The sequence below is a fragment of the Pinus tabuliformis genome, chromosome 2_1 (genome assembly GCF_031772625.1).
Source record: "Pinus tabuliformis cultivar Carrire ecotype Pingquan chromosome 2_1, CPIR1, whole genome shotgun sequence".
Classification (NCBI taxonomy): domain Eukaryota; kingdom Viridiplantae; phylum Streptophyta; class Pinopsida; order Pinales; family Pinaceae; genus Pinus; species Pinus tabuliformis.
In genome coordinates this window covers 551,112,805-551,131,573 of record NC_142299.1, presented here as the reverse complement: position 1 = coordinate 551,131,573, position 18,769 = coordinate 551,112,805, and the positions used below count along the sequence as shown (strand labels likewise).

The following is an 18,769-nucleotide window of genomic DNA, read 5'->3' as shown; positions in this document are numbered from 1 at the left end:
ATTCCAGTGGAATTCCAAGTCAATCTTTGATAAGGCCTTTATTTCCTCAACCTTTTTCTTTTATGATTCTTTCCAAGATTTTGTTAGATATTTAACATCAAGCAAGGTAGCTTCATGATAGTCTGGAATGAGATTAGCCTACAATAGGCTATCACTAATTGATTCGGTGGTGTTATTTCATATGTCCCTAGCACTATAGATCAACATATCCACATGTTTAAGCTTAATCTCCCATTCTTGAAAGACAATGTCTTTATGAGATTCTTCTATTTTGGGGAGATTGGTCGATCGACCCTTAGAGATGTCCTGCTAATCGATGAAATTGGAAATATTTTCCTTTACTTATCTGTAATATGTCCCCAAATCGGACATTTGATCTACAAGTGAATCACTCGATTCGCTTAGGTCTTGGATAATGGCGAACTTTTGACAAAATACAACCTCTTATTGAGCAAGTAGGTTGTTGAGCTCTGTTGCTTCTTTCTTGAACTCTAGTAGTTCTGGATTTGCCTTTAGTTTCTCAATTCTATGTTGTAGCTTGTATACTTGGGAATCCCAGTTCTTCATGTCAGATTCATATGGAATCATTAGGTCATCAAAACTGGTTTGCAATTGTGCAAGTTGAGCTTTCTATTGTTGACTGAATCCATGCTTTTCACTTTCCAAACTTTGTTCAAGTTTCCTTATTTTCTCATGCTTCTCCCTAAGGAGTTTTTTCACTTCTGAGGCCTTATCAATTGTTGCACTAGCATAAGATCCTTCATACTGTGATAGTCTTCCTAGGTCTTTAGCCAATGTGACTTGGGCATATTTTCATAGTACTTGAAAGGATGAATTTCCAAGGACCAAAGCCTCGCTTTGTTCAGTTCTTCTCCTTTTCCTCTATTTGTTGACCACTGCCTTATGCTTCGGACTATAGAATACATCAAGAGGAGGAATCTCCTCTATTTTCAGAGAGACCTTAGAGGTTAGAAATATTGAGATGATCTCCAAATCATTAGTGTCCATAGTTTCCTTTGAAGCCTCAACAATAAACAAGATCTTCTCTGTGTTTTTAGGAGTTTTCATATTTTTGGGGTCATATTGTTTGGAAAATTGTTCCCAAATTTCTTCCAGATTCTTGTGTGTTAGAAATTCCTCTACTTGTGATGAAGAAGAAGCCTCTGTCTCTTTAGTATGAGCTACATCTGTGACTTGTGATGTGCTTACTCATTTGTCCTGCTTCATGCTCTGTTGATTGAGTTTTAATAACTCCATGGGCAAGTGGGAGATCCTTTTAGTCCTGTATTGGTTGAATTGAATTAATTCTTTGAGATTGAACTGTGCTACTATGTCTCACTCAACCTTTGAATAGTCTGAAGCTACTCAAACAGGTCATCAAACTTATCAGGATCATTTGTGAACTGGCTGAGTTTTTCCTAAGCGGTAACATTCTTGGCAGTATCAATGGGGTCAAACTGCCTATTCGGAATGATTAAAAAGTTCATAAGCTCGATTTCCTCCATTTCCTTAGCAGCATGCTTCAAATTCTTAAGGGAATAGACACCACAACGAAAGGGAAAGACAGGGCACATTGTCTTTTTTTTTTATCTTTCATGACCTTAGATAGGTTTGTCAGGAATATATAAGGGTAACACATGTGGGTGTGCAAGGCTGCCAAAAACCCGAACATAGGTAAAGTACTCTTCTCCAAAAAATATGCCAACTGATAAGAGGTGGCTTTTTGCTTCAGGTGAGATTCTAGGGAATTTTTCATTAAAGACAAACTGGTGGATTGGAAGCACAACTCCATGACAAATTTTGGACAAATGGGGCTCATATTTTGGCTCCAGAAGAATACTATGATAAACATGGATAGGCATAAGGTCCTGTATGGTCCATTTCCATCCCATGGATGGGAAATCAAAAGTAAAGAAAATAATGTCCAGTACATAGGCACTCATGTAAAATGGGGGAACAATGTTTTCAAAAAAACTGTGTTTCTTCCTATAATATAGGATTTGGATACTTAAATTATTGGATAGAATAGTCCACTAGTCCATAACATACCTATCACAGGCTACATCAATCAGGGGTACCCACTAGCCTAAAATAATTTGGGTATTGGCATAACCAAATAATCTACATATCATGGCAACATCATAACAATACGGACTGACAAGAGAAGCTATAAAATACATGCCCTTATCTTACTGCTTGTTCTTGCTGAAATCTCTTCTCCATCCTTTGATGACTTCAGATTGATCTTTCTTTTCCTTCATGAATTTCTCAATGAAGTCCTTATTATATTTCTTCTGAGGTGCCGATAACTAGTACATCTGATTCAAATATTTGCTGGTGAAAGAGCTAATGACCTTGTTCCTCTTCGTCATAAAGTTTTTGTCAGCTATATTTAGATGGTCAACAACCCATTTGATCATATCCATGTAAGGAAATATGTTTAGTCGAGTAGCAATTCCGTGGAGGAATGAATTGGCCAAATCACTATATGTAGTATAAGAAACTGAGTATAAATCTTCTGTTGTGGCTACTCTTTTTGTGACTCTCGGCCCTTCATCTTTGAAAATTTGATACATGGCATCCTAGATAGATGTTCCAGTGTCCGGGGTGCATGTGGTATCGGTAAATAATGCATGTAATACTGCAACCTCACGGGGAGGAGAAAATAATTAATATTGAACAACAAGTTTCTTCCTGGGTTTGGTCGACCGAGACATTTTTGCTAAATTATGCCTGTCAGGACTGTCCTGTCAAGAGAAACACACGAATGAGGAGTAACTAACACTCAGAGTGAATAACTTAGCAAATAACCGATTACGCAATAATCCAAGAATTTTATGAGTGAAATCTTAGGAAATCACTAGTAATAATGAAGGCGTTTATTCTATAAAAAAACCATTAATTCTCCACATTTCACCATTTATTGATAAAACATGAATTCACATGGGTCACATTACATGTCAGCATATCGGAAAAGTTTATTAGCGAAAATTCATTGTCACACCATTAAATATTGCGATATTGTTTACCTTCGATAGGTTTATAGCGCAAAGAAGTTTAGAATTATAGGCGGGAAGAATTATCAGAGGTTTCACATTGGCATTTTCATATTGGGGATTTGAAAGGATAACTGCTAATTCCAAAACTCAGATATGAAAATTGTGATATAAGAGATAGGGTATATCGGAGATTAGAGGTTAGAGGTGAGACAAATATCGGATGATCGGAGGATTGTGAAGTCGCGTATTAGACAATATTGTGAGAAAGGATATCGGAGATCAGAGGATCAGAGGATTTGACATGGTGATCAAAATAAAAATGTCGATATTGAAACCCCGATATGCTACGTGGCAGTCTTGCGAGATCAGACTTTTATTTCTATACATAAACCAGAGCGATATATTATTTTAAGGCTTTAGGATTTAGGAAACCCGATCGATACATATTTTAATCGGAGTTTTTGCTAACAACACATGTTGGAAGGCTCTGATATTACACTTCTGAAGATATTCTTTTAAAGTAAAAGCTAATGTTTAAGGCTTAAGCTTTGATATTTTCCGATAAGGGGATCTCTTGATTCAATTAAGCTTTTGAAATAATAAAGCTAATATTAACTTGTTTTATTGGATTTTTTTGTTTTTATCCTATTTTTTTTTAAATGGTCCCCATTATTTATTATTTATATCATTAACTATAATAGGGGTTGTTGAGCAGTACAAGAGGTACCCATTGGTCTGAAAAGTTCTAGGTGTTGTCATAGCTAAAAAATATACACATCATTGCATCAACATAACAATAGGGCATAGAAATAGAGGTTATAGCATACATACCCTTGTTCTCGTGCTTATGCTTGTTTGTGTCTCTTCTCCATCCTCGAATGACCTCAGATTGGTCTTCATTTTCCTGGATGAACTTATCAACGAAGTCTATTGTATTTATTCTCAGCTAGTGGGCGTTGGTACATTGCAAACAAATCTTTTGTAGTGAAAGAATGAATGACCGTATTTCTCTTCTTCATGAAAATACTCTTTTTTATGTTCATATAATCAATGACCCTTATGATCATATCCATATAAGGCAAGATACTTGCCTGAGAAACAATCCTATGGAGAAATGAATTGGTGAGATCATTGTATGTATTGTCTGAAACAGGAACCATATCCTCTGTTGTCACTGTTTTTCCGTGACTCTTGGCTCTTCATCTTCAAAAACCTTATACATGGCCTCGTAGCTAGCGACACTAGAATTAGGGGTGCATGTGGTGTCAGAAAATAATGCAGGGATTTCTATGACCTCAGGAGGAGGAGCAATTGGCTGTTGTTGAACGAGAATTTTCCTTCTTAGTTTAGCCAGTCATGACATTTCTAGCCAATTATGTTTATCAGGACTAGACTGCGAGGAAAAACACAAGAGTGGCTAGTGACTACACTTACATCGAATAAAATAGAGAAAATAACCAATTATGGATGAATCCAAGAATTTTATGAGCCAAATATTTGGCAATCATTAGTATTAATGAAAGGATTTAGAATATTGAAAACCATAAATTCACTACATTTTTCCATTAATTGACACAATGTGGATCCACATGGGCTTTGATATATGTCAACTTTATTAATGATTTTTATCAGAAAAATCAAGTACTTGTGCTACTAAAACTTGTGATATCATTTACCTCCAAACCCAATTAATTTTATCAGAACATATTTAATATAAAATTGCATTCGCACTTAATCAAAGCTTTTTGAATGAGACTTCCCCTTAGATCCGTCGAGCTCTGATTGTGATATGTCTTGCGGACCCGATTGCCTTTATTATAATGGCTCCAATGTAATACCGCATCTGCCATATCGCAACTTTTGAAGCCTTGTCACTTTGAAACCTCCGATTACAATACGTGTTGTGGACCCGACTACTCCATCATAGCATGCCTTAATATAATATCACATCCTCCATGTCACACCCTTCATATCGCAAGTTTTAAAGTCATGTTTGGTCATGGACATTAAAAGTCACAATGGTTATGGTGTAAATAATTAAACTGAATGGATAGGGTGTAAATAAAGTCACAAGTCAGAGGCTTCAAAAGTCTGGTCATGGACATTAAGACGAAAACATCGCTTGCGAGATCCCAATATGCTATGTCGTAGTTTTATGGGGTCAACCTTTTTATTACTATTTACATATATATGTCGGTTTTTATTATATTTAGGCCTTAAACCTTTAAAATTTATTTGGGAAAGGTTTTAATCACCATTTTTCTTAAAATGAATTTTTAGGATGTTCCAATATAATAGCTTCATGTTGAGGCTTTAAATTTAAACCTAATTTTATCTCTCTTTTTAATTATGTTTTTTTGGGATCTTAAAACTAATATTTACTTATCTTATTAGAAATTTTTGGATCATATTCTAATTTTTAAAAAGGTTTCCATTCTTTATTAATTTTATTATTAACTAGAAGAGGAAATTGTTGAGTCGTACAACACATATGTAGCATTTTACTCAAATGTTTCGTTTACTTACATCCATATCCCGTTGCTCTTATCGACATTGCTTTCCACCTCTTAATATAAATGTTAGTTTATGTATTGCCCATAGTAAATATCGATAATAAATATAAATGGACATCTAAATTGATGAATGTATATCCCGACGCATTGAATCAATATTTGCAACTAGGGGTATGAAAAATACTTTAGGTGTAGACACAAAACACACCTTTTGATTTTCATCGATATAAATTTCTCGACATTAAATACACTCACCTTGAATTCAGACGCAAAACTTACCTTTCGATTTTGAATTAGTTATTTTTATATAAATGAAAATTAATATTATCAATTTTGACATTGTAACAAAATCACCTTTTCAAGTCATCAAATTAGCCACTTGATAATCTACCAAAATTACATTGATTGCTTTAACCTTTAATCTAGCCCTATTATAGGCACTTTACCTAGATCATTTAACTACAAAATTTGATGCTTCAAATATACTTTCTTGTGGCTATGCATCATATATGTGAAAACATTATTTTGGTGAGAATAATAAAAAAATGTGAAAAACGTACACCATATAATTTGTTTATGTTGTATTATAAATTTATAAATAATATTATTTTTAATTTCATGGCTAGATGTTACTATCAATATTATTAACATTGAACTTGTATCTGTAACATAACATACGGATAAATTTTGGTAGATACATCGGATAACTTGCTACATTGATAAGATGATCTAGTTACAATGCTTCAAAATTGATAATATTAATATTTATTAGTCCCTGCCGTCCCGACATGGACTATAGTAATCGGAAACGAAGAATCTAGTATTATTTGAGCTATTTTTAGTTCTGGCTCATTAGCTATAAACAAAGTTTTTAGAGACATATTAATTTATCATGTTATTTGGCCTCTTCCCGAGGACCGAAGCTGGACCGAAGCTAAAACAATAGGTTATATTTTTGTTTGTTTGATATTTTCAAACTTGTAAATACTACAACCTAAACTAATGTTAGCATTATTAGAGGACATTAAATGTTAGCTAAGCTCTCAGGAACATGCTGGTATATACCAACATATAAGCATATAAGCATCCGCAGGTTGCTGGCTACACCACATGGTGATTTCACAACACATCTATATTGCATGTGAGTGCATGTTTGTGCCGTGGCCCAGGCAATTTACTGTTATGAAACCAACTCAAGAAAATGATAGAAAAGATAGATCAACGCCTTAGAATTCAGCCTCTTCGAGGGGGCAACCTCCTTTACATTACATAAATGAACAATTCTTGGATGATTCAAATGAAAAACCTCCTTTCTATATATAGGAGTCTAAGGAGTCACAATATAACCCAGGCGACCTAACAATAATAATATAAAGCCACAAAAATAACAATAGAGGGATTCTATGGGGCACAATAATAACAATATGGGGATAATAGGGGCACAACAATATTAATAAGGGGTACAACTACAATAGTAATGGGGTAATCACTAGTATTATAGGGACCCAACATGCCTCTCCTTCAAAAAAGTGTTGTCCTCAACACTTGAGAAGTTTTGGATGCTTCTGTATAAAATTCTCATCCTCCCATGTGGAATCTTCAGCGGATAAGTTCTTCCACTTGATAAGATACTCCGAAATTGATCGATTTCGTAGCTGTCGAGTTCTTGTTTCTGTGACTGCTTCCGGTTCCAATATAATTTTTTCTTCCTCGTCAAGTTTTGGCAATATTGTTTGAACTGGGAGCTTGTCGCCTATAACCTTCTTTAAACATGAAACATGGAAAACTGGGTGCAATCGAGAAGCTGCAGGAAGCTCCAATTTGTATGCCATAGTACCAATCTTTTGCAACACCTTGTATGGACCATAATACTTTGGTGATAATTTATTATCCTTCTTAGCTTGCTTGAGGGACATTTGCTTATATGGTTGTAGCCGTAGGAATACCCAATCACCTACATCAAAACTTCTTTCGCTGCGATGTTGATCTGCCTGTTGTTTCATTCTATTCTGTGCCAACACGAGGTTATCCTTTAAGAGTTGGAGGACTTGTTGTTGATGTTCGATGTGATGTTCCACTGCTTGAACCTTAGAATTTTCTCTTAAATATGATGTGATGGATGGTGGCTGATACCCATAAAGTGCCATAAATGGGGTCATTTTTGTTGATGTATGGAAGGAAGTGTTATACCACCATTCAGCCAGAGGCAACCATTTGACCCATTGTGTCTGTTTATCAGATACAAAGCAACGAAGATATCCTTCCAAACATTTGTTTACTATCTCAGTTTGCCCATCAGATTGAGGATGATAAGATGAGCTATGAGCTAACTGAGTACCAAGACAAGAAAATAATTCTGTCCAAAAATTTCCAGTGAAAATGGGATCTCTGTCACTTACAATAATCTTTGGGTTTCCATGTAGCTTTTGAATTGTTTCCATAAATGCAGTAGAAACTGTATTGGCTTTAAATGGATGTGATAATGCACAAAAGTGTGCATACTTGGTAAGTCTGTCAACTACCACCATGATGACACTCTTTCCCTCAGACTTGGGTAAACCTGTGATAAAATCCATTGAAACCTCCTCCCAACGTTGGCTTGGAATGGATAAAGGTTGTAATAGACCCGGTGTCTTAATTGTTTCAACTTTATTTTGTTGGCAAACCAAACATTCCGCCACAAACTTTTGAATATCTGATTTAAGGCCATCCCAAAAAAATTCCTTCTTAACCCTGTGGTAAGTTTTTAAAAATCCTGAGTGCCCTCCTAAGGGAGAAGTGTGCAATTCCATAAGAATCTTTTGTTTTAGCTGGGAATTCTTACAGAGGTATAAGCGATCTTTGTACCATAACGAATCATTTTGCCAGCTAAATGTATCAGACATACTGGAATCTTGTTGTAACTTTCGAATAAGTGCCCACACTTCTTCGTCATTCTTCCATTCCTCCCTTGCTTCGTTTATCCAATCTGGTTGGATAATAGAAATGGCGCACAACAATGCTTCCACATCCTCATCCTTTCTTGAGAGTGCATCTGCCACCACATTTTGCTTCCCTTTTTTGTAGATGATTTCAAAGTCATAACCCAACATCTTTGTGACCCACTTTTGTTGCTCTTCAGAGGATAATCTTTGTTCTAAAAAGTATTTAAGGCTATCATGATCCGTTTTTACCTTGAAGTGTCTTCCCATTAGGTAGGGTCGCCATTTCTTAAGTGCATGGAGTATTGCCAACATTTCCTTCTCATAAATAGCTTTGTGTAAAAACTTTCCCTTGATTGGACGACTTTCAAAAGCAATGGGTCTTTCATCTTGCATTAAAACAACACCAATTCCATTTCCTGAAGCATCACATTCCACAATAAAGGTTTTTGTGAAGTCCGGTGTAGCTAAGACTGGTGCTTGGCACATTGCCTCTTTAAGATGTTCGAAGGCCTTTGTTGCTTCTGGAGTCCATGAAAATGCATCTTTCTTCAATAATGTTGTTAGAGGTGCTGCTATTCTCCCATAATTCTTAACAAACTTGCGATAATACCCTGTCAACCCAAGAAATCCTCGCAGATGCTTTATGGATGTGGGAATTTTCCATTCCTTAATGGCTTTAATTTTGCTAGGGTCTACCTTAACTCCTTCATGAGATACAATATGACCCAGATATTCCACCTCTTGTACTCCAAAGAAACATTTGGATCTTTTTGCATATAATTGTTTCTCCTCCAATAGTTGTAGCACCCTGTCAACATGTTCAACATGATCCTTCCAAGACTTGCTGTAGATTAGTATATCATCAAAAAATACTAACACAAATTTTCTAAGGAATGGTTTGAAAATTGAATTCATCAAACCTTGAAATGTTGAAGGTGCATTGGTAAGGCCAAAAGGCATGACCAAAAATTCATAATGACCCTCATGAGTTCTAAATGCTATTTTCGGAATGTCTTCAATCTTCATTTTGATTTGATGATATCCTGAACGAAGATCCAACTTGGTGAAGTAAATTGATCCATGCAATTCATCCAGTAATTCATCAATGACAGGAATGGGAAACTTATCTTTAATAGTGAGCTTGTTGAGCTCCCTATAATCCGGACACATGCGCCATGATCCATCCTTCTTGTGCACCAATACTACTGGAGTAGAGAAAGAACTTTGACTTGGTTGAATTATACCAGCCTCTAGCATTTCTGCAACCATACGTTCAATTTCACTCTTTTGGGTATAGGGATATCTGTACGGCCTGATGTTTGGAGGAACACTTCCTGGAATCAGATGAATAGCATGATCATGATCACGAATAGGTGGGAGACCTTTGGGAGTCTCAAATACCTTGGAATGATTGTCCAAGACTTTTTGGAGATCTGGAGAAATAGATGATTCCAATGTGGAAACATCTAGCGAACATAATTGTGCAATTACACCTCTTTGTTCCTTTTTTAGAAGCTTTTTCATACCGTTAGAGCTGATTATCTTTCCCAGTTTTCCTGCAATACCCCTTAATTCAACTTCCTTTCCTTCCACAGAAAATTTCATGAAAAGTTCTTGAAAATTAAAAGCTATTGTACCCAAGGATTGTAGCCATTGGACTCCTAGTACAACATCAGCACCTCCCATTGGAATGGAAAGCATTGGGCTAGTCAATACATATTCTCCCATGGATAGCTTGATATTATGGCACTTTCCAGAGCAATTTATTGTTCCTCCATTTGCAACCATCACTTGACACTCTGGTGCTGGATATAAGAAGCAATTCAATTCTTTTGCTACCTTACAATGAATAAAATTGTGGGTACTTCCTGAATCAATCAACACTATTACCTTTTTCTTTTTGATTTGTCCTTCTATCTTGATGGTTTGAGGAGTGGTAATTCCCGCCAATGCATTACAAGATATGGTCGGATTCATTTCTTCTTTATCTAGGCTTTGTTCCTGGAGTATATCCTCTTCTTTTGACCTTTCTTGCTCCTTTTCTTCTTCCTCTTCACAATCTATGTAGAATAATTTCTTCTCAGCACACTTATGACCTTTAGTGTATTTGCTATCACAACTGTAACAAAGCCCTTTTGCTCTTTTTTCTTCCAATTGTTGTGGTGTCAACCTTATAGGTTGTGGAAGACTAGCGGCAACAACACTTCTGTCTTTATAGTTGTGAGTGGTATGCTTTCTGGTTGCCATAATTTTGCTTTCCATTTTTCTTGCTAACCTGAATGCCTTCTCTAATGAATCAGGTTCCCAAAGGTGAACATCATGTTGGATATTATCCTTTAAAGACCCTATGAACACATCAATCCTATGCTCCTCTGGAATATCTTTTACCCTTATGTTCAATTTTTGGAACTCCTCAATGTGCTCCATTATTGAACCCTTTTGTTTGAGACTTATCAATTGGCTAAAAAAAGTGTTGCTTTTTGTATCTTCATAATGTGCTATCAATTCTTTCGTAAAAATTGCCCAAGTGATAAATTGTTTACGAGAGCAAAGCCATTGATACCATACAAACTGATTTGGTTCCAAATATAAAGTTGCAATACGTACCTTTTGTGTGTTTTGCACATTATTGAGATCGAAAAATTGCTCCATCTGTAATATCCATGTTGGAGGATCCTTGCCATCAAACTTCCTCATATCGATTTTTGGAATATGGTGGGTCTTTGATCCAAAATTAGAGTCTATGGAATCATGATTAAAATTTCTTTTGTTCTCATCATGAGTTTCCTTTACTACCCTTTCACCATTAGTGACCCTTTCTTGTAGCAACTTATTCATATTTATCTTCAATTCTTCCATGTCTGCCTTCAAATCTATCTTCAAATCATCCATCTTAGCTTCCACGTCATTCATCTTAGCTTCTACACCTTTCTTTAAACAATCCATCTTAGCTTCTACGCCTTTCTTTAAACCATCCATCTTAGATTCTGTTCCTTTTTGTGCAAGGGACAATTTTTGCACTTGGTCTTGTAATTTTGATATATCATGTTGCATTTCTTCCTCTTCTTCATGAGTCATGCTAGAGCTTTCAGGTTCCTTACTAGGTGTTTGCATTTTCTTTCCTTGGGGCATTAGTTACCGATAATAATGCTCTACTATTCCCTTTGAATTCCTTCAAAATAAATTTTCAAACCAAGCTTAAGCAAAAATTTAAGAAAATCTACACACATTTTTTCACTTTGTAGGAGCTTGATATTGCTTCTGATGTATCTTTGTACTTTCCAATCATTTAGATCTGAATTTGTGACCTGCAGTAGCCCTCATGTCCTATTTCCAATGCCACAAGTTTGACCCAAATTGGATTCTCCAAGGAAGAGTTATGCGAAATATCCCACAGTGACTTGATTATAGACTAGTTCAGTAGAGTGAACTTGTACGACGTGCCACGAGTCACTGTTTTGACCTTTGGATCTGAAAAATGCATACAAGAAACTACAGTCCGTCCTCTTTTTGTACCTTCTTACGAAATTTTAATCCAATCCCCAGAGAGAAATTTATGACGCTTTTCCCCAGGTCACCTGTTTGGAATGTAATTCAGTAGTATGCAAAAATACCAATTTCCTCAGATCATATCACCACAAATATAGTACGAATAGCTCTGAAATTTGGACCCGAGGTTCAGCACGATTTCTTCTCAAATGGGTTTTTTTTGCAACTTCTGAAATGTCACAGAAAAAAAGTTATAGCGAAAATTCCACGATGACCTGTTTGGAGCAGCGAAACCCTAGAATCCAAAGCTCTGATACCAAATGTTATGAAACTAGCTCAAGAAAAAGATAGAAAAGATAGATCAACGCCTTAGAATTCAGCCTCTTCGAGGGGGCAACCTCCTTTACATTACATAAATGAACAATTCTTGGATGATTCAAATGACAAAACCTCCTTTCTATATATAGGAGTCTAAGGAGTCACAATATAACCCAGCCGACCTAACAATAATAATATAAAGCCACAAAAATAACAATAGAGGGATTCTATGGGGCATAGTAATAACAATATGGGGATAATAGGGGCACAACAATATTAATAAGGGGTACAACTACAATAGTAATGGGGTAATCACTAGTATTATAGGGACCCAACAGTTACCATGTGACGATGGGCTGGACATGCTTCCATTACTACATTATTGTGGTAAGTTCACATGATCTATGTTTCAAAAAACCTCTACCTCTAGATAGTTGTTTCTGTAAAACCCACGTGTAGTTTGGCTTCTGCTTCCTTCAAATCCAGATATGAGGGCCTCAAGAATACAAACAACACAAGCAACAGTAGTAGTTTGATCATTTGGCTTGCAAATATAGCCATGATTTTAATAGCAACAGTAAGCACCACCAACACAAGTAGCAAAGGAAGCACCACCACCTGAGTAAGCACCACCAGCACAAGCGTATGTGGTAGGGTGATATATATGTGGTAGGGTGAGACAAACAACTGAACCCATTATGCAAATACCATTTTCAAATGGGCGAGGATGCTACCTTGGATGCGTGGGGAAGGAACGTTTGTGCGTGCCTGCAGAATACACGAAGGCACCCATGCTGGTTCGGACAAACACCTTGATGCAAGGCTACTCAGGGATCTGATGGGAAATTCTTGATGCTCTGAGAAAGCTCATGGACTATAATATCACACCCAATTTTCCTCTCAGAGGAACAATCACTGCCTTAAGGGATCTGGTTCCCCTCTCCTACATTGCCCAATTGGTCACTGCTCGCCCCAACTCAAAAGCCATCTCGACTGACTACGACCTGTTGGATGCCATGGAAGCTCTCTGGAAAGTTGGCTTCGAAAATTGGCTAGGATGGCTCGAATAAACCCAAGTTGGGAGATGAAATGAAACAGACCTAGACTTGCTTGATACTTCGATGTTGCGACCTGAAGAGAGGCAGTGCCACGAAAATATATGGCTATGGCATGAATGATAGGAAAGAAAACGTGTAACCTTACTTAATGACGTCTGTCAAAATGCATGTCAAAATATTGTTGTAGATTGAATGCACTTTATTTAGTACTTGTCTTCTTTTATAAAATTATAGGTTATCAATAGATTATAGATCTAAATATAGATTATTAATTTGATTAGATATCCATGATGCAACCACGGGATTACTACCTCCTGTATGTGCTGTGAACTTCATTTTCAACATTTTTATCTTTTCAATTACATGCTCTACATGCTCTCGATAGGATTTAGGGGAAATCATGGATGCAAATCGCTTAACTAAAAGTCCAAAAGATCTTGGCTGTTGAATTCAGTTTTGAGAAGCCCAATAAGAACTAAGGGCCCTTAGTTTGGTAAAGTAATCCATCATAGCAAGGAGGCCTCAAACTGCTTGACTGGTTGTAAGGATACATTGCATCTACTGCAGAGCTTGTTGATGGAGATTGTCTGACTCGTATTGAAAGGTCTCAAGGATCCCAAGCTTTCCAATTGCCATTGCCATTTGCCCCATTTAGTTGGTGACATTTGGTGCACCCAAAGAACCTACTGCCAGAGAAAATACATGTCATTTTGTGCGGATTGCTTATGTCGTGAGTATGTCAAGTCTTATAATGTTTGTCCAATTTAAATCTACATTCTTGGGAGGGTGTGGGGGTTGATTTCTCCTGCATTTCTTCACATTTACTGCCAACAGACACTAAATATTGTGGTGCCATTTCGGTGCCCCTTCCCGTTCCCGTTTTCCTCTGTTGCATTGTCCATGTTTTTGTTGTGATGCATGTGAGCTAGCAGGTGATTGATAATGAATGCATATGGGATGTGGTATCGAATTTCTCATATTGGCAATACAGGTAGTGAGTCTGTGAAATATATGTGTATATAAATCAGTGGAGGGGGAGGTGGAGCAGGAGCAGGTGCAAAATGTAGATGAAATGAGAATAAGTGGAGTAGGTGAGGTGGGAGACAATGGAAGGGGAGGAGGGGTTGTGGGAGAAATGAGTGGGTGAGGAAGAGGAGAAGATATTTGTGAGTATTCGAGTGAGACCATTGAGTGAGAAGGAGATCGCCAGAAGGGATGTTTCAGACTGGGAATGCATTAATGATAAAACACTAGTGAATGATCTTTGTTTCCAACTGCATATTCATTTGGTAAAATTTCTTTTCTTATTCTGTTTCTGTTTCTGATTCTGGTTCATTTTTGTAATTGACAAGAATTTGTTTGTATGTATAAATGAAATTGTTGGGAATGCACATTGCAGATAGAGTATTTGGGAGTGAAGCCTCAACAGATGAGGTGTATGAGGATGGGGCAAAGGAGGTGGCTCTTTCTACTCTCAGCAGTCTCAATGGTGAGTTAATCTAAACTCTCACTTCTTAGCTCATTCTCCCTATCTAAACCCAAATCCCAAAATCTGGCAATGGTGGCATTGATACATGTGGTTGTTGCAACAACAATATTTGCATATGGGTAGACCAGTAGTGGAAAGACATATACGATGAGGGGCATCACAGATCATGCCATGATGGATATTTACAAGTATATTGACAAGGTATTGGGGCTAGATTTATTTTTTGTTTTTGCTTCCTCACTGTGTTTTATTCTCCACATTGTAATGGCGAGGACAATTGATGTGATGTTGCAGCACTTGGAATGAGTATTTGTCTTGAAGTTTTCTGCAATGGAAATTTATAACAAAGTGGTGAATGATCTCCTCGCTTCTTCTGAGAACAATGGCCCTCTTCGGATTCTGGATGATCCAGAGGTGGGCATTTGCTAGTTTCCTCATATTTTTGGTTTTCTTTCTCAACATTGCAATTTTCTTTGCCCCTGCCTCATGTTTATTGTATTATTAACAAAGGGGGATAGTTGTGGAGAAATTGGTTGAAGAAAGGGTGCAGGACAAAGATCATCTGCAAAAGATTTTGAGTATAATTTTTAAGGCTTATTATTATAATCATTATTTATTCAATCAATTGGCTTAGTTTTTCTGCAGCTCACAGACAGGTCGGGGAGACTTCACTGAACGAAGCAAGTTCCAGATCTCATCAAATTGTTAGACTGGTCCGTATTCTCTTTTTCTCACATTAAATGTTAAATTAGTTTCTGCAGATATGTGTTGACTGTTGGATTCTCTTCTCTTCTATAGAAAATTGAAAGCTCTGTTCGAGAAACATGACCAGAAGACAACACCTCGAGCTCTTTAGTCGCGAGTTTGGTATGCTTACTATTCCTCTATTCGTATGAATCTTCATGTATGTCTTAGTTTAGTAAATGAAGTTGACAATTTTGTACAGAACCTTGTTGATCTTGCAGGGAGTGAGCGCGCATCTCAATCTCTTTCAGCAGGAGTTAGATTGAAGGAAGGTTGCCATATTAATCACAACTTGCTTACCTTGGGCACTGTGATCAGGAAGCTCAGGTCTGTTTCTACCCTTTCCTCTTCTGTTTTTAGTGTTGACATTTGACATCATTCTGTATAATATTAGGTTCCAATTTCTGTCAAAAAAATTATTTTAGACATCAAGGATGAAGAACACTGGCATTATCTATGTTTCTAAAAATATTATGAATTGTTGACAGTATTTATGGCTTCAAACTTAGATGTTCTTCTGGTTTGTATTGATCAAATTTGTCAACTACTTTTGTTAGAGTGGAAACAATAAAACTAGGAATGGTCACATTCCATACCGAGATTCTAAACTCATCCAAATTATTCAACATGCATTGGGAGGCAATGCAAGGACAACAATGATATGTACGTTGAGTCCTGCATGGAGCCATGTTGAATAGTGACAGAATACTCTCTTCTTTGCTAGCTGTGCAAAGGAAGTTGCGACTAGTGCACATGTCAATGTAGTTATGTCAGACAAGGCATTATTGAAGCACTTGAAAAAATAAGTGGCCAGGCTTGAAAATGAATTACGAGCCCCTGAGCACTCCGATAATTATTCTGTGATGTTCACCATGTTTACTATAAACCTAGCTAATCTACACTCTTTATTTGAACTAGTCAACTCTGTATCCGTGTGGATAAAATTCAGTGATTCTTGCTCTGATGAGGGGCTTGATGTTGCCTAATATTCTAGATGGCCCAAGAGATCAAGAAGCTGACTCAACAAAGAGATGTTGCATAAAGCCAATTTGAGGACCTGCTTCAGAGCATTGCTAGCAGTCAAGGGTCAAGAATATGGGTAACTAGTTTTTTTCATATCTTAAGCTAGATGTAAGCTATTCTCAGCCATTTTCAGGGATGCAAAACTTATTTCTATTTCTCTTTTTTTTCAGTACTCAATTAATCCCAGTCATACTCTTGCTTGGAAAATAAACTCTTATGAAGATGAATGTGCAGTGTCAGATGAATCTAGCACATGGCATGATATGGGTTCAGATGACTTGCAATTTCCTAAAATACATAACTCTGACAACGGAATAGTGAGTCAGACAAGCAGTGAAATTTTTTATCAGCAAAGCATTCAAAAACATCAAGAAGAAGCTCTTTTATAGTGAGAAGAATAAGGAAGAAAATTCAAGCACAGAATAAACTGCTTCGAGAAGCCTAGTAGATACAACACTCAAGGAAGAGATTTCAAGACTGAATGGCTTAAGGGATCTCCACAAATTAACTAATACTGATGCAACAATTGTTGCATTGGAAGAGCAGCTTTAGAATGTGCAATAGTCCATTGAAAATCTTGTACTTCCTCTTCCCAATGAGGTTAGATTATCGGATTTCAGTAGAGCTCCACAACTAACAAGGAGTAGAAGTTGTATAGCTGAAATAATGACTAGCCCTCCATCCTCTCCCTCTTCTTGGGTGACAGATAGTTTTGGGCATAACGAAAACACTCCACCAGAAACAGCTAGTTGGAAGAGACCCGGGAGCTTGAGGAAGAATCTTTTTCATAAAAATGAGGGTAAAGAAGGCAATGTGTTATCCACAGACAACACTGAAATGCTTGAACGAAGTGCTTCTTTTGACATAAAAAATGTTAAGAATATGTTCAAGGTTGCTGCTGAAGAGAATATTAATAATATTCGCTCTTATGTCACCGAGCTCAAAGAGCGCGTGGCCAAGCTTCAATACCAGAAGCAGCTTCTTGCTTGCCAGGTAAGACTCCAAACTGTTTGCTCTTTAGTACTTTCGAAAAAGAAATCTCTGTTTGATTGGTTAAAACTTAAAAGGTTTCTTTATATCTTTTTCTATCCTTAATTTCAGCACAAGATTCTTTTGAAGTACAATCCTATTATATATAGTTTCAGGTCTTAGGTCTTTCTGCATCTTGCTTGATGTACATTGTACTGGCTGGGGGATTTCATAAGTTATATCATATTCTCTCAGTCTCTCTGAAAGCTTTAGGATGTGTTCACATTGGATGCTCACATGAAATTTACCACAACCATCCTTTGCTAGAGTATTGTGTTTCATTTGTGGCATTGTGAGACAACTCTGGAAGAGATCTCACATATATCTAATTTACTTAACATGTAAATGTTCTAGGTTTGGCTTGTTTTTTTTTCCAAGAAATGGAGTGGAAAGATTACAGAAGTTTGTTTTTTATTTTTTCGTTTGTTCCAGAGTCCTTTTTAATTTGTTTGAAAGGAGGGGCCATGACAACATAATCTATATTTTATGCAGGTGATGGAACTGGAGACAAATGGAAATGTTCAAGATGACAGAAATGTCGATGATGTGACTCTCGATCAGTCATCCAAACTTGTAGAATATTGCACCTTCTTCTTGACAAATAGAATATTCAACAGAGTTGGAGTTATCAATTCGTATAGGTTGCTTGGCAGATCTTTCACATATATCTGATTTCTAGTGATTTTACATGGTATGTGAAATTAGTTGTTCACTTGTCTCTTTTAGCAAGTCAGACATGCACTGAAAAACACCCATGAAGCACTTTGAAAATGAAATCTTCAAAGGTTGTTTGTGTGTCCGAGGAGAAGGGGGAGAAGGTTTTAATAGGCATGACAATCTCGAAAATACCTATGCACATGACAACAAGCTCCATAAAAATAAGAAATCCCTATCCAAGCTTTAATATACTATTGATCTCCGTCATCTAAGTTAATAATAGAGCGCCTGCCTACTTATCCTCTTCCTCTCTCTATCTGAGTATAAAATCTATAAGTAACTCATCATACATAGGTACAAGCCATCAATGCATCGGGACAATGGTGGCTCTCACTATGGGTTCCGCAATGAACCTTACTGGATATCTCATGATTTGGCTCTCTGTCACTGGTAGAGTTGCAAAGCCTGCCATGTGGCAGATGTACATGTATCAATGCATCGGAGGAAGCTCCATGAAATTCGTGAA

At 36.9% G+C, this 18,769-nt stretch overlaps 1 pseudogene; it reads left to right on the top strand.

The window, feature by feature from the left end:
- Positions 1-18,258, top strand: part of LOC149201548 (kinesin-like protein KIN-7A) — a 170,140-nt pseudogene extending 151,882 nt beyond the window's left edge.
- The last annotated feature ends 511 nt before the right edge of the window (positions 18,259-18,769 follow it).